This window comes from Nannospalax galili, unplaced genomic scaffold, assembly GCF_000622305.1.
Source record: "Nannospalax galili isolate Female #2095 unplaced genomic scaffold, S.galili_v1.0 scaffold911, whole genome shotgun sequence".
In the NCBI taxonomy this organism is placed as follows: Eukaryota; Metazoa; Chordata; class Mammalia; order Rodentia; family Spalacidae; genus Nannospalax; species Nannospalax galili.
In genome coordinates this window covers 1,208,581-1,214,580 of record NW_008329642.1, presented here as the reverse complement: position 1 = coordinate 1,214,580, position 6,000 = coordinate 1,208,581, and positions in this window count along the sequence as shown.

Below are 6,000 nucleotides of genomic sequence, written 5' to 3'. Positions count from 1 at the left end.
GTGAAAAACATTACCATTGAAATCTATCTGATGACTTTATATCCATGCTCACATACCAAGGAGCTCAGAAAGTAACCGACTGTGACTAGTAATAATAAGATATATAGCGATTAGAAACACATGTGCAAACATCTTAGTGTCAATTGCATTAGAAATGAATTTTTCTCTATGAAACTGTGTATTTTAATAATGAAATGGAGATCTTTTTAAAAGGTTAAAATCTCACTTAATTTTATGTCTTAAAGGGTTTATACTGAGTACAATATAAGTGTATTAATTCAACTGTAAACCTAAAAATTTACAGCCAATCTTGAAACAGATGCATCTTAGCTCTGGAAATTGTTATTGAATATGTAATGCTGTTATCATGAAATGCTTCTTCTAATTATATGGTTATTAAAGAAATAATTTTTTAAAGGGGGCTGGAGAGATGGCTCAGCAGTTCTTGCAGAGGACCTAGGTTTGAGTCCCAGCACCCACATGGTGGCTAACAACTGTTTGAAACTCCAGTTTCAGGAGCTTCCAGTGCCTTCTTCTGATGTTCATGGGCGTTGCTCGACACAGGTGCACTTACATACATGCAGGCAATACACTCATACACATAAAATAAAAATAATTTTTTTAAAAAAAAAGAAAAACGAACTGAAGGAAACAAAAAGTATATCCAAGATTTACAAGAGGTGTAGCTTTGGAAAGGCAATACCTAGAGGAAAGGAAAGGGACCAAGGACATTCTGAGGGGATCATGACTGATCCATTTCCTTTATTTAAACCAAAACACAGATCCAGGAACCTCATAAAATATCAGGGGGACAAAAGCCAAGACATTGACAACCAGGCATATTGTATTCGAACTTCATAAAGTAAAAGACAAGAGAAAACCCAGAGAAACTAAGATACAAATTACCTTGCAATTCTCAGCAAATCGTGCACGGAGAAGAGAGTGGAGGAAAGGTGTTAAATGCTGAGCTAAAGAACCCCAGGCCTTCAGAGCTCTGCAACCATGAGATTGTCCTGTGGTGTGGAAGGAGCAGTCCTAAGAAAGTAGACTGGGCGGCCAGCACACCTGCCCAGCTGTGCGAAAAAGACGACGCAGGTCGGAAACGTGGGTCTGCATAGAGAACGGAAGTGTAAGGAAAGGAATACGTGCCGTAAGGTTTTTCTTATTCACTGATCGAAAACATGCCATTTTGTTCAAAATCATAACATCAAAATCTCGTGTGGCGATGACCGCTTATGGAAAGAAAAAACAGAGTTGTTCCCCAGGGGGGTGTGCGGAGGCGGCCTCAGGCTCCAACGCTGGGACAACAAGAGGGTGCAGAGGCAAGCCCGGTCTCCGCCACTGTCATCCTCTTGCAACCTCAGTTTTCGGGTCTGTAACATGGATTTAAGGAACGCCGGCTTCTCCATCAGGCAGGACTTATCTCAGTCGAATTTCAGGGGTCCAGAAAAGTGAGGGAAACGGACTAATCTGCTCACAGGGCAGCTGCCACGGCCTCCCGCAGACACTGCTCCGCCCAGGTGACCCAGGCTGAGGCTCTGTGGCGACTCCCGGAGGAGCCTGGGGAGGAGCTCAGGAAGCCGCCGGCCCCGCCCCGCCCCGCCCCGCCCCGTACCCTACTGGCCAACAGGGGCTACAGCACAGGGCCCACGCTCACTTCCAGGGGAAATCCCTGCTCCCCACCCTATTCCCCGCTCCCCACCACCTCCTCTGGCGGTAGCGAGTGGGGCAGGTCGGAGGAGGAAAGAGGCCTGGCCCAAAGCAGCCACCGCAAGGTGGGAAGGCCACAGCCACTGCTCCTCGTGCCCTACCTGGTGTTGCAGCAACTCTGTGCACAACAGTTAGGTTCCGGGACTGACGCGACCCAGCTGCACACATTCCCCCAGAACCCTACAAAATCCAGACAGCTGCTCCCACCTTCAGCCCTGCCAAGCACTTAAGGTCGTGGCTTCCTTGTTTCTTAGAAGTTCCCTAGAAACACCGCATGCACCAGGCACCATTTTCGGCAGTCCTGGGCATGATCTGAAATCCCTTTCTAAAATTCTTAGACCCCCACTTGTTTCCCACATGAAAGATTCAACTTACCAAATTATCTAACCCTAGCCTCTAGTTTCTAAAGCCCCACTTCCTTTGCCACAGTAATTTCCCACAGAAAGATGTCCCCAAGCACTGATCTCAACCACCAGGCTCAACATGCCACTCAAAGAGATAAGCTGCTAAGCAGTGGTGAAGAGCATATTGATATTAAAAGCAGCTGTTGAATATTCATCTGGAGGCTGGGGGTGTAGCTCAGTGACAGAACATATGCCTAGCACGCACCACCTCCTGGGTTCGATGACCAGAACCACAAATAATTACCTTTAAATTTTATTGACAGCATAAGACAGTAACAGACTATAAGCCAACTTTTATAATTGTATTTTGTATTTACAATAAAATTCTCTAAGTTATTTGTGACAGTATAAGTAGGTCGTTGAAAATTGGGGGCAACACTTGCCATTATTTCTTCTGTATCTTTTCCTCAGTCCACACACCATCAAAGAGTTCCAGAAATTCCACATATATCCTCCTTCCAGGATATTTCAGCCACTGGAGTCTCAACAGAAAGAAGTTATTGTAGTGTACATTAATTTGTTAATGACTAGTTTATTCATTTTAACTAAATGTGCTTCGTTTTGTTCTTCCCCAATGAACTGACCCTGGGAGTCAAATGTCACATCTGAGGCTGTGCAGCTCAGGGTGTATGGGATGGCAGGAGGGTCTGTGGTGTGTTCCTCTCCTAGACATCTTGGTTACAAGCTGTTACCAGGGGTCTCTGTGCAGACCAGATGTTTCCAGGTTCTCGGTATCTTACTCAAGCAACTGGAATAGACGCACACACAAGAAGCAAAAGTTTTATTAAAAACCAAGTGTGCTGGGGCTGGATGGCTCAGCAGTTGTTCAACAACACTGGTTGTTCTTGCGGAAGGCCTGGGTTCAAATCCCAGCACCAACGTGGTGGCTAACAACTGTCTGTAACTGCAGTTCCAGGGGATCCGACAGTCTCTCCTGTCCTCCACAGGCATTGCACAACACAGGTGCACTTACCAATACACAGGCAATACACACATACACATAAAATAAAAACAAAATATTTTTTTAAAAGAACCAAGTGTGCTGAGAGTGGTGGCACATACCTTCAATCCCAGCACTTAGGAGGCAGGGACAGGCAATCTCTGTGAGATAGAGGCCAGCCTGGTCTATGTAGCAAGTTCCAGGCCAGCTGAAGCTATAGGAAGACCCTGTCTCAAAAAAAAATAAAATAAAAATAAAAGCAAATAACTAAATTAAAAGTAGCAAAGTGAAAGTTCACATTTTGGTGGATGGCACTTCTTTCTTTTCTGGAGGTGAGGGTTAAGAAATTCTCTTCTCCTAGCAAATTTTAGGTATAGAATGTAGGCTTGTAGCCAATAATCTCCATGCTGTTCCACACATCTCCAGGGCTTATTCATCGTGTGAAATTGAAACTCTATGCACACTGTACAGTGATACCACTTCCTCCTAGACCCACCCTTGTCCCCTTGCATCCAACATCCTCCTCTCTTCTACCAAGCATTTAACTACTTTAGACTCTACTTGCACCTGAGGTGGTGCACTGTGGATTTCTATGTCTACCTTGTTCCACCTAGAAAGTTCTCTAGGCTCATCCATGTTGCAGCAAATAGTAGGATTTCTTTTTGCTGAAAGCTGAGTTGATTTTTAAAGACTGAGTAGTATTCCATTGTTCTATTTTTAATATTTATTCTGTATATTATTTTATGTGTGTGCCTGAGTGTATGTATGTGCACCACGTGTTCATGAGCCCTCAGAAGTCAGAAGACGATATGGGATCCCCTGGAACTGGAGTTACAGGTAGTTATAAGCAGCTATATGGGTGCTGGGATCCAAACCCAGGTGTCCTCTGCAAGAGCAGTAAGCACTCTTAACCACTAATCTATCTCTCTAGCCCCCATTCTATTTTTAATGTTGAATATTATTCAACATCAAAATATATATATTTCTTCTGTATTTAGTACATATTTTAGTTGCTTCCCACAAAATGTTATTGAAACCTTTTTTGCAGTATAAACATATCTCAGGACAAACATCTAAACATAAGTAGAGCTTTGTGAATTATAAAACAGCCAAAGTCACTCCCTTCTGCCCCACATTGTGTCCTCACTGAACACAGGACCCGCCCATTGAGCACTTGCCGCCTGTCCTGTCAGTGTTGCTCCAGGGACTTTGGTGACTGAAGTCTGTTTGTTCCTCCCCTGGAAGGCACCTTGGCAGTCATATGACCCGAGTGGTCTTCCATGACCACTTTGATGTTGGTCCTTCATACCTCACAGTCAGCGTGTCGGGAATCAAATCCTCAGCTCCCTTTGTCCCTCCTTGAGGCTCTTCGGTGTGTTGCTCTGTTTCCATGCAGCAAACACACTTTCTAACACTAACATTCTACAGCATTTGTAGAGGCTTCTGTGAGGACCTGAGAGTTCATTGGTCCTTGTTAAAAGAAAGGAACTGCAGTGTCACAGGGTTAGCGTGTCCCCCCCCAGCCTGTCCTGGTCACAGCTCCGCTGCCCCAGCATCTCTCAGTGGTGTCCACTCTTTGGTCTCAGCGTCTGTCCCTGCAGCGCTCCCCAGGCAAGGGCAGGAGGACACCCAGGGCTGTCCTCAAAGCTGCCACCTCCTGTACGAGCTGCCCAGCCAGCACTTGCCCTCTGCTGGGTGGACCTTTCCTGAATGGTGCCCACAGCTCTAAAGCTGGAGCAGGGAAGAAAGGTCCACTCCTGCTCTCTAGCTCAGGGCCCTCAGAGAGACTCCCCACCACCACCCACCACCCTTATAGGGGATCAGAGGCCTCCAAGAACCAGGGGGAGGATCCACAGTCTTGGAGTGCTCTAGTTCCTCTGGACTCCACGACTTGTGTGTGTTGGTATACCTTGGGAGCCCAGTGTTTCCTTAGGTCAGTATATTCTCTGCACACCTGCCACTTCTCTACTCACACATTCCAAATATTGTCCCTGCCATAGGTCAACATTGCCAGGCCTAATATCATGTTAAGTAGTCAGAGATCAGTTCTCTACCCAGCCTCCAACCTTTCCTACCTGCTTCTGTCCTGGGTACCTTTGCTCTTCTGGCTGCCCAAGCTCTAGACTACAAGGACTTGCTAAAAGTACCCAGCTACCTTGAGCATGTTCATGGTGCCCCCAGGGTCTCTTAGATGACTGGCATTCCACAGCCACCCCTGCAAAGACTTAAAGGACAGCTCAAGGATCCAGTGATATTGCGTGGGTGGTTTGCATCTCCTAGGCATTGTTCCATGATCCCACAGACCCTGGATCCTTTCTGAGGGCCCTTACCACATTTTTCAGGCCTTGCCATGGAAGGAAGTTGCTGCAGTCAGCTTACCTCACAGTCCCAAAATGTCCTTACAGCTCATCCTGTGCACTAAGCATCCTAAGTTTATCTCTGGTAGAGGAACAAGAAGTCATAGCCTGCAATACCCAGGTATGCCCAAGACCCTTACACAGGGGACATTGTATTCAGAGCCTTGAGAGAATGAGGGAAAGGGATGACTGAGCAAGGGGAGACCACTGGGAATGGAGCATCAACAAAAAGGGCTCTGATGACACTAGGGAAGCACAGTGGGCATTTAGAGCCCTCTCCACAGGGAAGCCCTGTTTCTTCCTGCCTACCCTGGGGCTCTCTAAGAAGCTTCTGTGTTGGGATCCTCAAAGACGTCTCTAACCAGAATTCCAGGTTCCGTATGTGAACTCTGACCCCAATGAAACGCCATCAGGATCTCACACAGCTCAACCAAGGTTTCCTGCTGCTGCAGTGAGAGTTGAGCTTCGTTCCACTCAAGGCTTCTCTCTAGGTACTCACATATACCGAATGAGGACAGCTACATCTCCCTCTTTGACTTCTTATGTGTCTCAGAGGACATCCAGGGTAAGAAATTACAGCGGGACAGCC